The sequence below is a fragment of the Balaenoptera borealis genome, assembly GCF_965194805.1.
Source record: "Balaenoptera borealis genome assembly, chromosome: 4".
In the NCBI taxonomy this organism is placed as follows: domain Eukaryota; kingdom Metazoa; phylum Chordata; class Mammalia; order Artiodactyla; family Balaenopteridae; genus Balaenoptera; species Balaenoptera borealis.
Genome location: NC_138861.1, coordinates 62,551,328 through 62,568,640, shown reverse-complemented (window position 1 = coordinate 62,568,640; position 17,313 = coordinate 62,551,328). Strand labels below are relative to the sequence as shown.

Genomic DNA, 17,313 nt, shown 5'->3' with positions numbered 1-17,313 from the left:
GGCTGCTTCAGAATCCAGGTAGCAGAGTGTAGCTCTGGGGTGATGGTGCCTGAGGCAGTAGCTGTGGGCTTCAGTGCCTTGAAGGTTTAAAGCATTAGGAGACCCGGAGAGAGCATCCTGGGCAGAAAAGTGGCATCCTCCAGTAGTTGCTGGCCTTCAGTGAAGAGGCCCAAATAGAAGGTCATGAAAGGACTGCTGGTGAGCACGACTGACAGACTCCAGAAATGAGAGAAGGTTGCTGAGATCCAGCAGTCCTGTGGCAAATTTCGGTTATTGTTACCGAGACCTCTTTGTACCTACAGGTATTGAGGCCTGTGGAAACTCCCATCGAGCTTGTTTTCCGAATCTGCATTACTGTCAGGATTTCAATGTGCTGTTTATGAGCATGGACTCTGGAGCCAGAGTGCCTGGGCTTGAACCCTGCCTCCAGGGCGGTCTGAGGTTGGGTTCCCTGGGAAACGGGTTCTGATTGGGCAGGAAGTTTATTGGGGCTTGGCGCTGAGGTGTAATACCTGTGAGGGAGTGAAGGAAGTTAGATTGGGCGGAAGGAGGAGTTGAAGTCGATTCGATGGTAGCAAAGGCATCTGCTAATCCCATCAGGAGCTCTGGAGCTGAGGAGACCCTACAGAGTTGCCTCATCTTGAGGTAAGGGAGCCAGGACTTTTTACCCCGTGTCAACCAGTCGTGAGATGTGGGCTGCCCTTGGACAGGGCACTGACTTTGAATCAGGTGGCTCTCTAGAGCAAGACTGAGCTGGGCGCTGTCAGTCACCCAACGTTCCCACGGGGAAGCCGCTCCTTTGTGAGGGGGAGATCTGGGTGATACAGCATGGCCCCCAAATCCTTAGTGCTCCAGCTCTTCATCTGAATCTACCTCCTTTAAGTCCTAGCCTTTCAGTAAGTTAATATATGTGAAATGCTTAGAAAAGTTTGTAGCACTTAGTATGATTTAGGTGTTCATACCTGACTTCATCACCTCTACCTTTCCTTTATAATATGGTTCTTTTAATACAATTTGAGTTTGAAAGCTAATGCTCTCATTGTTAATTTTTTCTAATTTTCTTTGCAAGAGGAAAAAGTCTGACAATATATCCTTGTACGAACATTAATTTAGTGTACTATGTATTTTGGTAGTATTCGCATTTTTAATTTTTACTGTAAGAAAGGTGCAAAAGAAATAATCACTGATGATGAAATTGGAAGGATTTGGGCATATGGTGGATGAAATTTTTAGGTAGGGGTGTGTGTGTCATTTTTAGCCTCCCTCAGAGTAACTTAGGTGAGGACCTTCCAAGTTTATGGGACATGGACCCGCCTCTGCTGTTGCGTTGGGGAGTAGTAGGATACAGCAGTTCATGGCCAGGTGATAGTGTCCATCTCAGAAGGTCCCCAGAGTCTTGGTCTTTGTCTTTTCTGTCACTCTGGTTCCGGATCTGAACATTACAACACAATCAGTAAATACAGCATTGCCAACTTAATTAAATTGCTTCATAAACATTTCAGAATCATTCTTTTCAACATTTCAGTATTTAAATTCCATAAATATAGAGCGGGTCACCTGGAGTGCTTTAGAAGTTTGATTTTGATTCAAAGTAATGTTCTCATGGAGGCTCAGTCCCTGCCAATTCATTTCTCATTCACTTGGGGACATGGCTAATTCCTTTGGGCAGTTTCTATCTCCTTCGTATTTGTATGGATGGAAAACATTTCATTTGAAATGACTTACTTGATTGACCCCCTACGTACCAGGCAACTATATCATAGTAAGTTGTTTATTTTGCCCTGTTAACATTAAAGCAGGGATAGTTAATTATGTGTGCCACAAAACACTTCTTTAAAACATAAAGTTTGTCTGTTTCTTCTCTTTGCACCAATAGTCCATTATTGGCATATCCTCATAAAGCCAGCAGAGCAGAGGAGGAACTACTGTGATACTTCCTTTCATGGAATTAAAAAAAAAAAAGACCTTCCTTGGATTCATTTTCTTCCTTAGTTTTAAGTTGCTTGTAGCTATTCTCAATTTCTTTTAAAGAAATGAGAATATTCGGAGTAAACCATGAAAAATAATTTATCTACATATTTATTATACAGTGAACCATAGATGATGAAGATTATATGGAATACATAGTAAATATCAAGCCCAGTCAATGAGAAAATTTATCTTAGCTGCTTTGGTGTTACCTTATTTTTGGGTTGAGCAGTGCGTTGTGGGTTCCATGCAGAATTCCATAGTTAGTTTTGTTATGTGAGCTGGGAGCCTTATAGAGAATCTCACTTCAGCAACCAGCAAGGTTTGTTTTTTCCCTGTTGAGATTAGGAATGTCAAGTACATTTAAGATTTTACTTGCACGTTTTTTGTTTGTTTGTTTGTTTTTGTGTTTTTGGGGGGCGGGGGGAACTTTTGGGAGGGGTGAATATTGATAAAAGATTTAAGGTTGACTAATAGATGTGTAAAAGGAATTAATGTTTAAAGTGGTGAAAACTCATCTCATAATAAGCCCTTTCTAAAACCAAAGATGACTTTTAAAACTGTGCATTTTGGGGATTAAAATACATAAACCCTCTTTACAGAGAAACGTTGAGCTCCATGTAATGGAAACAAGTCTCATATCCAAGAAGATTATGTCAGTACAGCATTTAATTCTCTAAAACATGAAATTATGACATTTGTATATATGATCTTTCAATGTGTAGGAGACATGAAGTAAAAAATGAATATTTTGGGCAAAATTATTTATTGTTTCCAAAATGGACATGGGTAAGAATGATTGTATCTTGTATGTTGTCTATTTAATCCCAAACCAACCACAATTACCATGTGATGGCTTTGCAGAGCTTGGCCTGCTACTGACTCTCTAGAAGCCACTTCATGCCTCCTCTTTTTTTTTTTTTTTAGCATGAATGCAGGTGGGTTTTTATGTGGGTTTTAGTTATAGTCTGGTGAAAAATATTCTCAATCTTGGGCCATTGTTTTGAGTTTTAAAATGAATAAATTAAAACCAGAATATATTGTAGATAAGAAGGAAAAATTGTCTAGCAAAACCCAATTTTTTATTTAAATAGAAGGACATTACTTTCATATAGAGTATTAATCAAGGTTAACCAATTCTTAGCTTGTTCATCTAAATTTATATGTGTAGTACAGTCATGGACATTAAATGTTTGCTTAAATGATTACTAATACAGTAGAAATGCATTAAACTAGACTTTACTCTCAGAGTTTTACATATGAAATCTTTAGTAAATTCACTATTATATTACTTAAATAAAAGATAGAAGAGAAAGGATACATAATAAGCATCTCACTGTGAATTCCAGTGAAACCACATTATTAGAATTTACATTTTTTATGAAAATTAAGGGCTAGTTTTTTACTCAGTGATACTCAAAGGTTAACCAAAAGGAAAAAGAAGGTTCCATATGGGTGTCAGCTGTTTGGTCTAATGGTCTAAATGAAATGGGGGAAAAAAATGAAAAAGAAATCATGGACTTAGACTAATGGTTCAGTTTCCAACAGTAAACCTGGTGAGTTTGCTTTAAGTGCGGTTTGCTGCAAATTGATGATGGTTTTTAGCACTTAGCTTCTTATCTCCAAAGCACTTTCCAAATGTTGAATAATTAATTGCCACAACCCCTTTGTGGGGTGTAGAATCGCAGGCATGTCTCTCTGTTTACCAGGAAACCATTATGGCAGTGTCTGTAAATGTTGATTTTTATTTTTAGAGGTTTCTGTGCTTTCCAAGGTGACCAGCTTTTTAAATGCTGTCCTGGTTTCCAATCACAAGGTCATGGGAAAAGTAACCAAGGATGTTGAGTACTTGAAAACTTTTTCTTCATATTGTTCCCATTGTTTTCATCTCACTTCTGCCTGCTCATCATTTTGGAATACAGTTTTTTTTTGTAAAAAAAAAAAAAAAAGGAATAGTAAGTTATCAGTAAGTTTAGTCTCTGAAATTAGTACACTCTAATCTGGCAAATTCAAAATTTGGGAAACCTGGTGGGACAATGGGAACAAATCTAAGTGGCAAAAAAGTCACATTCTGAAAACAGTTTCAATAAATTAATGAATCTTTCAAACAGTAGTTTTTATAATTTTAACTTAACCTTGGAGTCTGAGGAATAATAAATATATATGTATATATATTGAATAGTGTATTGTAGACAGTTGAGCTATGTGACATGTATAGAGGACAAACATATTAAAAAATTAGAGAACAAGAAAGAAGATAAGAGGCTAATTTAGTACAGAATGTAATGGATAATTGAACACTGGCGTTAATAAATCTGAAAGGAGTTTGAGAAGAGGGACGTCTTAAGTGAAGGTGCAGTATGACCAATGTGACAAGAGCCTTGAGGAGGGTGGGTGAGCAGCAGTGATGAGGTGGCTTCCGGTGGCGACCACGGCTGACCAGATGACAATACCTACATTAGCCAGACTGATTCCTGGCTTGTTTGTGTTGCCAGCATCAGGATGTCTACTGATTAGCTCTCTGGAGAGATGCAGCATGAAGTTACTGTGGCAGACGCAGGAGGCTATCCATCCCTCAGGTTCTCAGCCTTTGAAACAGAAAAGAGCCAGGGCCTTCCTTTAAGAGCAGTTAACTAAACTGTTTATGTTTGGAGAAACTGACCAGATAACAAAGAGAATGCTGTGGTGATTGTTTCTGATAAGTGCTGAGTTTCTTTGCGTATGATGAACACCTTTAAAGGCAGCCAGAGTTGGATTCTTCATGTCGTTTCAAGGAGATGAAGTCCTAGAAATCTTAGAAGTGTCTGCTTACACTTGTCTACTGAATGCGGAGATAGGTTCTTAATTTTGAGGTCTGGGGTCCACAGCTGGACCTTAGGCTGGGGCTCATGAACCCCCAGATATTGTATACAGAATTTGTATGTATATATGTTTTTGGAAGAGTGCATCCAAAGGATTCATGTATTGCTAAAGCGGTGACATATACAAAATATTTTATATTTAATGTGGACTAGTGTCCCTTATCAATATTTACTTAGTCCCCTACAAATAACAAAACAAAACATTAGTTTTTAGCTATCTACTCCCCCCCAAGTCTGGGTGGAAAGGAAATGAGAGCCTATCAGCTCTAGGATATCACCTCTAAAATTCTAATGTTTTATGTCATCAGAAACATCAGAAAATGCAATGATGCAATCAAAACCAGTGAACAAGATTATTTAACTACAGTGCATTAAATTTGGAAAGGTAGTGATCAAGTCCAGCTTATCTACAATCAGTCATGGGGCTTTCTTGCAATCAGATCTGAAGAAGGTATGCCCATAAGGATAGGCAACTTTGACTGCATTTTTACTTTAGCTTACTTTCAGACATGAGGTACTTTGATAGCATTTTTGTGGGAAACTGCTCCTTGAATATGTGATACCTATGGGAAGTAAGGGAATTCCTTGCCTCTGTGGGGTTCCTTTTATAAGCAATGTAGTTATTTTCCTGAATATTTGTAGATTAATTTAATTTTTGTAAATAAGATCATGTTTATGTGAAATTTTACAAATAAGATCTTGATTACCACTCATTAGGGGAAGCTTGATATTTAAAAGAATACTGCGATATAAGAGAATTGGTAAATGCTAGTGCAAAATAATACCAGAAAATTAGGGTTCTTTACTTGAGTTCAGAGTTGGCCTTTGGGGAGCAGGGGTTCAATAACCTCATGAAAATAGAGCACCATTTAAATTATATATTCATCTACCCATTTTATTTTGAGGTTATTATCTATAGCTTTCATCAGATTTTCAAAAGGCCATGGCCCCAAAAGAGGTTAAGAATCACTAGCTTATAATGTCAGAGTCTTATATGTGCTTACCTAAAAAGAACGCTTCTATTTTGAAGATTTTGCTCAACTTCAGAAATTTAAAGACGGGTCATTGATAAAGAATAAAATGGTATGACAAAATGGACCTCAAAAATGTTTAGGGCTGCTGTGGTTTGAATGTTTGTGTCCCCCTCCTAATTCACATGTTGAAAACTTAATTCTCAAAGGTGATGGTATTAGTAGGTGTGGCCTTTGACAGGTGATTAGGTCATGAGGATGGAGCCCTTGTGAATGGGATTTGTACTTTTGTAAGAGATTCCACAGAGCTCTGTAGTCCCTTCTGCCATGTGAGTATACAGTGAGAAGTCTGCAACCTGGAAGAGGGCTCGCACCTGACCATGCTGGTGCATGGACTGGTCTAGGACTTCTGGTCTCCAGAACTGTGAACAAAAAATTTCAGTTGTCTATAAGCTTCTCATCTGTGATAATTTGTGATAGCAGCCCGAAGGGACTAACGCTGAAAGTTATGGAGATTCATTACACAACAATGTAAATATATTTAACACTGCCGTACTGTACACTTAAAAATGGGTGGTTGGAAAATTTTGTTACGTGTTTTTTGCTACAAGTAAAAAAAAAAAATTTAGGGCTGAGTTCAGTGCTTGATAAATATGTATTAGATTTGACAAATACCTAAGAAGATAAGAAAGGTCAAACCAGTACCTCTCAATTAACTGAGGGCCTGGGATTGAATATATGGGTTAAAAAAAATCTATGGATAATACATGAAATCTCATGATCAATAGTTGGAACAATTTCACCCATGAAATGCACATTCATTTTGATTCTGTGTATATAAAAAAAGGAGAGAGTGGTTTCTTACTCTATTGATTGCTTTGGGTTTTATTTCTTGGTTTGGGTTTTATTTCCTCTATGATGGCTATCTATTGGAGGCATATCATGCAGTGCTTAAGTATTCAGGCTCTGGCAGCAGACCAGATGGTCATTTCGTTTTGCCATTTATGACTGTGGTCTTGGGCAAGTCAATTAACAGCATCCTTGTGCCCCTCATCTGTAAAATAAGCATAACAATAGTACTGACCTCATAGGGTAGCTGTGGAAAATCAAATGCTCTAGCATATATTGACAGCGGTGCCTATCTCATGGCAAGGACTTAATAATTGTTAGTTTATTACGACTTTTGGAGTGATGCCTACCAATAAGATAGATAAGATACTGCAGGCTGAAAGGACAGCAAGAAGAAATGAGATGTTGGCTGTGCTCCAAATGCTATAATCTTCCCTTGAATAAATGAGAATTGATGGTTTATGTTATTGACACTGGTGTGAAGTCTCTCGGAGAGTTTCATTTGATTTAATATGTCTAGACACATGGGTCTTCCAAACAGAATATTTCTGAGCTTATTAATTCAGAATTATAAAAACTAAAAAAATCTGTAACCATGTGTGAGGATAAATTTTTAGGGTTCGCTTCCATAACCTTAAAGAAAACTATGCCTATAGGTACATATTAGTGTTGCTTTTAAAACTAAACATGATTTCCCATCATTTCACACATACATACAAACTAAACAAAGGTCACAGACTGTAAAATGAATTTTAAAATGTTGAGATCAGATCATTTAGTGAATAAACTTAATTTTCGGGACTTCCCTGGTGGTCCAGTGGTTAAGACTTCACGCTCCCAATGCAGGGGGCCCAGGTTCAATCCCTGGTCAGGGAACTAGATCCCGAATGCCGCAACTAAGAGCCCGCACGCTGCAAGTAAGACCCGGTGCAGCCAAATAAATAAATAAATAAAAATTTAAAAAGCAATTTAATTTTCATCTTTCTGTAGTGGTAAAGAAGCTCTGGAAGTGGGAAAGTGATGCAGAATTTGCTACTTCGAATTCTCCTTTATGAATCACTTCATAGTCTTCCAGACATCTTTGTATTTTTAAGAACTGCATGAAAGCCTTTTTTCCTTTATCTAGAAAAATTAGTGCTTGAATTCTATTTTTTCTCTTTTTTAATTTGCATTTGGGTTTAAGAAGTTTTTGGAAGGCTTCTTTCCTTTGAGAAATTAAAATAATATGACATATCAAGGTTACTATTACAGATATCTTATTATTGGCTAATCATATCTCTAGAATTATAAAAGGATTATTGGAAATAAAATCTGACATTACACAGTTTATCACATTACATTAAAAGGGCTGTATTGTAGTGTGTGGAAGCAAACTTTTGGTTCCTTTTTTTTTTTTTGTACTAAACTATGGTAATCTCATTTAATGATTTATCAATTATGGTTTTCCTTCCTGTTGTGGTATTTGCTTACATTATTATCATCTGGACTCTTCCATTTGAAATCACCTTCCTGTTTATGGCTGTGTGAAAAGCAAGCTAACCTAATTAATTTGGGTTCTAGCACGTCCAAAGCAGTTTTCCAGGTTGTTTGTACCATCTCTTGAGGATCCCCGATGGTACTCAGAAAACCCTCACTTGAATATAGGGTAATCCTCTTGCCATGACCAGAAAACGTTTGACATGGGGTGAATATCTCTCAGCGTTTTTCTGGAGTTTCCAGACTTGATATTGCTAGTAAGCAAGGGCATGATTACCTTTTTTTTTTTTTTTTTTGGCTGTTGAATAGCCATTATCTGGTTTAAAGAGAAATCATGGCATTTATGTAGTCACTGTCTAAAGAATGAATGACCTTGGGCTTCCTTGGTGGTGCGGTGGTTGGGAATCCGCCTGCCAATGCAGGAGACACAGGTTCGAGCCCTGGTCTGGGAAGATCCCACATGCTGCAGAGCAACAAAGCCCGTGTGCCACGACTACTGAGCCCGCGTGCCTAGAGCCCGTGCTCCGCAACAAGAGAAGCCACTGCAATGGGAAGCCCACGCACCGCAACGAAGAGGAGCCCCTGCTTGCCGCAACTAGAGAAAGCCCATGTGCAGCAACGAAGACCCAACGCAGCCAAAAATAAATTAGTTAAATAAATAAGTTAAAAAAAAAAAGAATGAATGACCTCAGTGTACTCAAAGTGACCATTGCAAGAAATGCTGAAGTGTTTTTGAGCAAGTTGAGTTTGTTGTCAATGTATTGTACGTGTTAAAAGGACTCACCATTGGTAATTTTTCAGGAAACATTTTCTTATGGGTTATTTCTCACAAAAGAATGTATTATTTGATCTCTCTCTTTTTCTGCCTCTTTCCTTCTATTCCTCATCCCCACCCCAAGTAGAAGCCGAGGGAAATTAACCCAACTGAGGAGAATGCTTTCTTCTTGCTACTGGGAATCAGGTGTTTGTAGACAAAAAGGATGAAGAAATATCTCTTGTTATTCTTGAACAAGTATATTTCTTGGAGTTTGAAGCTATGCAGAATTATCTGGTAATAAGCTTAGTAGGCTCTACCTTAGTAGGCTATAATCGCCTCTATGAAGTGGTTGTATATTATTCATTTTTTGTGTCACCAGTCCCTGGGTTGGACTACCACAGAGTAGGTCCTCAATAAAAAGTTAAGTGAGCTGAACTGGAGGTGTATAGCCACAGTAACAAAGTCGAAAAGTGAAAAAGAAAGAGTGCTGGATAATCAAAGTTCCAAAGAATTGTTTAAAAAATCTGAACAGACTTCCAGCTAAATGTACTACAAAGAAAAGTCACATTCAGAATGTTTTTCTTTGTAATTTATCTTGGGAACATTTATTCATTTGCAGATCCGTGTGGTTTTTAGATTGCTTTCAAATACTACCTTTGTATGCCAGGGTGACTGCATCATACACTTTTACCACAAAAGCACCTTCATAAAACAGTTTATCATTTCATAATCAGCTTCCCTCTTTTCCTTTGCTCGCTCCTACAGATTTTGGGCTTTGGTTGGTGACTGTAAAAGGATTTATAATTTTTATTTGTTTTAACAAGATAAAGACATAGTGATAGTCTTATGATTTTATACCATGGTGAATTTAAATCTGTCATTACTGTGCTTTATTTAAAATACAGAAGTTTTTATAGACTGCTTCTGAAACGCCAAACAGTTTGCAAAATTAAAACATCAAAATGGTAAATGATAGCTTACACCATTCCTGAGGTACTTTTATCAGGTAGATAGAAAGACATTTTGGGTCTATAACAGATTTCTGTTGTATTTCTCTCCATATTATTAAGAATATACTGGCACAAAATAGCAGTGACCTTAATGTTGCTGCATTTGGAAGTTTTAAAAACTTGTGGGTTTAACACAACTTCCTGATAAATGTGGGCATGAACCTGAAGAGTTGGACCCCTGCCCTCATCAGGCAGACAGACCTTTACAAATCAATGTCTCTTGTTCAGAAGGTGGAACATTTGTCAATTTAAACCTGCATAGGTTGGGAGTAAACACACATTGGTAATCTATCTCTCGAATTTATCTGATGCTTTTGTGTGTGTGTGTGTGAAGAGCTTCATGGATCTTTTCAGAGCCACATAGCATTCTTAGGCCTGAGGTTGTGCAAAAGTGAGCTTTGTCTCAAAGCTGAGGAAATAGATACAAAGAAAGCAGAGGCTTGTTTGGAGTTATCCAAGTCAGGGGTTGTGAGACTTAAAACCAGCTTCATGGATGCGATGATTGCAGTGCTACATCACCAAGGAAGTCAGCCAACTGTCAGGGTGTCTCATGGGCCATTTACGGAGACAACTTAGATGCCATCTAAGAAAAATCTAACCTTCCAACCTTTGCTTGTCCAAGTGTGTCTGCCCTCAGAAAGTCTGTCTTCCATCTGAAATAATTAATTCAGGCCTCATTCCAAAATTATCTAATTTCCCCCTGCAATTTTGAGGTCCATATCTCTCTTCTTCTCTGATTTGAAATACTTTGGTATTTTCTTAGTGTCCTATGCACTGCATTTGGTTTCTCACTTGGTTAGATTCAGGATTAGTTTTAATATAGTTACCCTACTGTGTTTAATCCCCAGGATAAGGAATGGATCTAGGCAAAATTGTACCTGGCTGGGAAAGCAGCAAGGAAGAAGCCCAGTCCTCCAGGGCTGGGCAGAAGGTGGGGTTGCCCTTGGAATACCAGGGCTGACTTGCTGTGGTCCGGGGGTCTCACCAGAAATGAGAGAAAAGCCAGGAAGTCACTAAGACCAGAGTCGGGTGCCACATGGCAGAGTTACGTTGGGGTTGGAGAACTATGGGGAAAAAGTGAAAGTGTGAGGCAGAGGTTGAATCTCGGGGAATGAGGTGTCGGCCTATATTCTGAAATGATAATGATACTGCCTTTGTGTGTGTGTATGTGTGCACATGTGAATAGGGTACCAGGTGCAATTTTGGGCAGGCCAGGTCACATTATGGAAACTGGGATGGGAAAGATATTAGAGAGCCAAGCAGAGTGATTGCCATGAAGCCAAAACTCCTCTAGTGCTGGGGAAAGTTTTCTAAAAATGAGATCGGAGTATAAGGCCTGATGACATCTCAGACTTCTGCATCATCCTACATGCACTGTGTTGCTGACTGGCATATAATTTGTACCTTCTTTTATTTTCATTACTAGTAGTAACCCTGAACTTTGGTAAAGGATTGGCCTGTGAGTACAGCTCCTGACATGTTATAAGGAGTTAGTAAAGCAGAAGTAAGGAAGTCTCTGTTCTTGTTTTTGGGATCTGCAGACACAAGAGAGCTCTGCTACCCGGGTGGTGGGCTTGAAGCCAGGGACCTGTTTTGCCACCACACAGGCCCATCTTACTGTGGAGAGCTGAGTTTTCACTGCACACCGGTTGCTCTTTATAAACAGTCATTTCCTTGGCTGTCCTTGCGATGGGTATCGATAAATACAGTGAAAGATGAAAAGGTGAGACGGAAACCTCCCTCTTCTCTGCTCCCTCGCAGTATCATTGTGATGGTTCAGTGGGCACTCACGCCTCAATTGTTTCTTTCTTTTTTAACTGAAGTGTAGTTGATTTACAATATTGTGTTAGTTTCAGGTGTATAGCAAAGTGATTCAGTTATACATATATATATATAGTTCAGATTCTTTTCCATTATAGGTTATTACAAGATATTGAATATAGTTCCCTGTGCTATATAATAAATCCTTGTTGTTTATTTTATATATCGTAGTGTGTATCTGTTAATCCCAAACTCCCCCCTTTCCCCTTTGGTAACCATAAGTTTGTTTTCTATGTCTGTAAGTCTGTTTCTGTTTTGTCAATGAATCCATTTGTATTACTTTTTAGATTCCACATAAAAGTGATATCATATAATATGTGTCTTTTTCTGCCGAGTTACTTCACTTAGTATGTCTCAATCATTTCTTTTTTTTTTTTGATTTTTATAAATTTATTTATTTATTTATTTATGGCTGTGTTGGGTCTTAGTTGCTGCACGTGGGCTTTCTCTAGTTGCGGCGAGTGGGGGCTACTCTTCGTTGCGGTGCGCGGGCTTCTCATTGCGGTGGCTTCTCTTTGTTGCGGAGCACAGGCTCTAGGCACGCAGGCTTCAGTAGCTGTGGCTCGCGGGCTCTAGAGCGCAGGCTCAGTAATTGTGGTGCACGGGCTTAGTTGCTCTGTGGCATGTGGGATCTTCCCGGACCAGGGCTCGAACCTGTGTCCCCTGCATTGAAGATGGATTCTTAACCACTGCGCCACCAGGGAAGTCCCCTCAATCATTTCTTAATGTGGCCCCCAGGCACCCAGTTGCATCCCAGTACATTCTGTGAGTGGTCCATGTGCAGAACTGAACGGCGTGGCACTCCCCCTTTGACATCGACTGACCCTGTACTGAGGGATGTAGAAGTGCCTTCAGCTGTGGCCTCCTACCTTGGTTTACACAGCGTTGTATATAGTACTTCAGAAAGTGTGTCATCCTCAGCCTGGGATGACGCTGGCCAACAGCTCTTAGAAAAATAATGGCCCCGTGGGGGAGGGAAGAGGCTGCAGGGGGAGTGGTTATTCGCGCTACTCCAGAGACATTGTGGACTTTGTGTTAGCATTTCCTGATCAAAAATTTGGTGAAGTGATGGATTCATTTGCTAATGCTTTTGAACCTTTGTCACATCATAGAATGCTTAGTAAGTAATAATATTTGTACGGCACGCTGGGTAAGCAGTCTAGACATCTTGTGGATGGAGGTAGCTGGCCTGGGCCCTGGCTGTGCCTGGCCCTGCCTGGAGTGAGGATGAACATCTTAGCCCGCCTGGAACGTGATTCCAGCACACTGGCTCGGAACCGTCAGGATTCACAGTTGACACAGTGGCTGTCTTATCAGTGAAATAAATTCTATACTAGGAGCTTGGATTATGATTTTGCTTTTGCTGTGATTTCTTCACGTGCTTAGAACTTCCTTTTGTCTGAACTGTCTTATCTCTAACCTAGTTTGATATAATAACCTATCTTCTTATTAGCTATTAAGCATATTGAGAAATTAAACTGTGTGAACTCCTCGAGCACCTTGAAAATAATACTCTAGATGTTTACAGTGGTATCACAGAAATTTGGAAGTCATTTTGTCTGTCCTCCTGTGCTCTACTCAATCCTGTAGATTGTAGACTAAAACTCACAGATGGGCTTGTTTTTTGCAGGGGTGGGGAGATTCATTAATTTGCTCTTTACTGCTTTTTTTTTTTGGTTTTCTGAGAACTTTGTGTTCTGGTCCTGTCCAAGGTGCAGATGGCTATGCTTTCAAAACAACGTATTGTCATAATAGCGCCCATTTAAAATAATCAATACATGCGCTCAGTTTCACTGTATTGGGCATCATTTGTTTGGTCTCTGAGGAGCAGGTGACGTTCTTCCACTGATGCTCCAGGTCTGCCCCTCCAGGAGCCTCCATCTACCTCGAACCTTCCTCTTGTCGCTTAGGTGGGAGGACACAGCAAATGGACCCTGTGCTGGGCACTTTTACAGCCAGTGAGGGAGACCCTTGGTTTTCAAGTCAGACGGATCAGAGTGTGAATTTCCATTCTTCCTGTCTTAGGCTGTGCATTCTTGGGCCTTTCTCTTTATGGCTCTTGAGACTAGGTTTCTTCCTAAGTAAAATGGCGCTTAAAGTAACTCTAGGGTTTGCGCATTGTTGTGAAGATCACAACTGAACCATCTGTAGGGACCAGAACATAGTGGGTGCATAGCTAAGTGTACATATAATTACCGTTACTGATAATTCTTTAGCGTCATACGGAGTCAGTAGTTTCAGTAACACAAGAAGTTATTATTGCTAATCTACCAAGTCTGTCATTTCTCTTTTAGGACATCATTAATTTCAGAAAATTAGTTCTTACCAAAGCTATGTTAGTGAAGACCCCAGGATACATTTTTTCTTTGTTTTATTGCCTACATCCCTCTGTAGGATGTATTGCCTACATCCCTCTATTTTTTATTTTTCTTTTATTCTGATTTTAAAAAAATTGGCATTTGGGATAATTTTCAGCATTTTCCTAGCCACAAAAATTACATCAGCAGGTCTATGTTTCACAGGGCGACCACCTTTCAAAAATACTCTGCTGGCTTTCTAGTCCTCAGACACATTCCCAGTGAGTCCTCTGAGTATTATCAACTGGTTGACAAATTTGACCTCTGGCATGTCAACAGGTACACGCCTGATGACCTCTTTCCTTGATGCCTCTGCACTTCGCATAAGGTTTAGAAGAGGGAAACTCTCGCATGTTCCTGGCTCCCACCCTGGGACTCATAAGCTTAGAAGAGACTTTGGAAGAACTACCTGGCTATTCCCCATATTCCGTTCAGGGGAGGAGGCATGGCATGAGGGCACTGGAATCGGGCAGAGCTGGGTTTGAATTCCCTCTCTGCCAGTTGCTAGCAATGTGACCTTCATGAACTTGTGCCTGTCTGGGAAAAGTTAAGGACCTTGCTGCACAATAAAACTAGCTGCCTGGATGGTCTGCAGCTCTATGCCCAGCACCTACCACGCAGTGTGCTTTTGTGTATATTATCTTGTAGCTTACCTACAACCGAACAATGTAGGTATTACTAAACCCATTTTTCAGATGAGGAAATTGAGACTTAGAGAGTTAATAACTTGAATTACTTTATTTTATAAAGATTCTTTTTTTAAATTGGAGTATGGTTGATTTACAATCTTATATTAGTTTCAGGTGTATAACATAGTGATTCAATATTTTTATAGATTATACTCTGTTTAAAGTTATTATAAAATTTTGGCTATATTCCCTGGGCTGTACAATATATCCTTGTAGCTTATTTATTTTATACATAGTAGTTTGTACCTCATAATCCCCTACCCATATTTTACCCCTCCCCCCTTCCTTCTTCTCACTGATAACCACTAGTTTGTTCTCTATATCTGTGAGTCTGTTTTTGTTTTGTTATATTCATTTATTTGTTTTATTCTTTAGATTCCACATATAAGTGATAACATACAGTACTTGTCTTTCTCTGTCTGGCTTATTCACTAAGCATAATAGCCTCCAGGTCCATCTATGTTGTTGCAAATGGCAGAATTTCATTCCATTCTTTTTATGGCTGAGTAATAGTCCATTGTGTGTGTGTGTGTGTGTGTGTGTGTATATATATATATATATATATATATATATATATATTACATCTTCTTTATCCATTCATCTGTTGATGGACACTTAGATTCCTTCCATATCTTGGCTCTTGTAAATAATGCTGCTAAGAACATTGGTATGCGTGTATCTTTTCAGATTAGTGTTTTCATTTTCTTCAGATATATACCCAGGAGTGGGATTGCTGGATCATATTTTTGGTAGTCCTGTTTTTAGCTTTTTGAGGAACTTCCATACTGTTTTCCATAGTGGCTGCATCATTTTACATTCCCACCAACAATAAATGTACTAGGGTTCCGTTTTTTCCACATTCTTGACAGTATTTGTTGTTTGTAGACTTTCTGATGACAGCCATTCTGACAGGTGTGAGGTGATACCTCATTGTGCTTTTGGTTTGCATTTCTCTAATAATTAGTGATGTTGAGCATCTCTTCATGTACCTGTTGGCCATTTGCATATCTTCTTTGGAAGAATGTCTGTTTAGGTCTTCCGCTCATTTTTTAATTGTACAAAAAGTCATTACTAATTATTTTTAGAGAAACTGTGAGAGTGGAATAAGGTTGGGAGAATCAGAATTGGACAAGAAATACCACTTTAGATTTGCCCAGACATCAAAGTTTCTTTCCTTAAGTAGACTAATCCTTACTGAGAGTGAATAAGATGTTTCCTCTAATGCATGGGCCATCAGAGCCAATGACAAAACAGTGCAAATCAATAGTGTAATGAAGCAATAAATGATTTGGCTACTAGCAAAATGGCATCTGTATAGATTACCAGGTAGTTTTTATCTGTAGGTGCTTATTATTTGCTTGCCTTTCAAAGCCCGCTGTAAACAAAAATGATTCTGTGAATGTAACAGAAACAGGCAACACTCAGCTGGCCATCACTTCCATTTGGCATGAGAGCCGTCACTCGTACTTAGCTGGCCTTTCCTGGTGTTGACTCTTGGTTTTACAGAACTATAAGCACGGGCAGGAAGACTTACAAAACAGACTCAGAGGTCTCCATCAAGGCTGGAATGTGGTAGTGACAGTGACTTGCACCGTTTTTGGCTCTTCCTTTTCAGCTTGGCTGCAGCTAGTAAGCTGGGGGGATTGTAAAAGTTAAAACAAATGCAGATTGGAGAGAAAGTCATCTTCTAAGACTCTTCTTGGCAAAGGGAATTGTCTTCTGATATTTAAATGAAGAGATAATTCTTCCTTTTCAACTAGTGAGTTGTGAAATTGATTCAAGTTGGTAAATGTTCACAAACAAGTCCCAAGTCTCCAGAAAGGGAATGTTATGACACAGAGCAGATCTTTAAGAAGTGATTGGTGTTTTACTTTGGTCTGTAGCTGTCATGTGTTTATCCAGGTAATTGATTTTTGAGATAAGGGGAAAAGCAAATGTAGAAAGTTGCCGTAGACAATATGTGTATGTAATTTCTTCTTGGAGTAGGTTTGTCTCAACTGATGGTAGTTAATTTATTTGTGTTTATCTATTAGAGATAACACTGATATTTATCCTCTAGTTTCAGTTATTTGTTTGATGACCTTTCTAACCAAATGCATGCTGCTTTCTACCCATTTTTGGAATGCTATCATTATATATAGTTATTTGAAGCTCAAAATGCATTTTTTCATAGAAAGTAATATTAGAATGATGCTGGGGTTCCATTCTACCCCACACAAGCCTATTTCACCCATTCTGTACCTGAAACAATACTTCCAGCACTATACTCTTATTAGTGTATAATAAGAGTGTATATAGTGTATACAGTATATAGTGTATCTTTATCTGTATCTTTATAGTGTATCTTTATCAAAGATAAAGATATCTTTATCTTTATCAAAGATAAGGTGACCATATGTGTGTGGGTTTATCTCTGGGCTTTCTATCCTGTTCCATTTCAATACTATTTAGCTGATAACCTATATGGATTCCATCATTGTATGACCTTGACAACTGCTTACATCTTTAAGTCTCAATTTCATCGTCTATAAAATGGGGATATTAATAGCACTTA

At 38.8% G+C, this 17,313-nt stretch overlaps 1 protein-coding gene and 1 long non-coding RNA gene across 5 annotated transcripts in view; one reads left to right on the top strand and one right to left on the bottom strand.

Annotated features, from left to right (window-relative positions):
• SLC4A4 (solute carrier family 4 member 4) overlaps positions 1–17,313 on the top strand; it is a 429,784-nt gene that overhangs the window by 103,922 nt on the left and 308,549 nt on the right. The gene's annotated exons all lie outside the window — the stretch shown is intronic.
• Positions 1,956–16,668, bottom strand: LOC309627966. Its single transcript, XR_014244070.1, has 2 exons — positions 8,813–16,668; positions 1,956–8,497 (listed from the first exon to the last, which is right to left on the bottom strand). It is a non-coding gene; the product is annotated as an uncharacterized lncRNA (long non-coding RNA).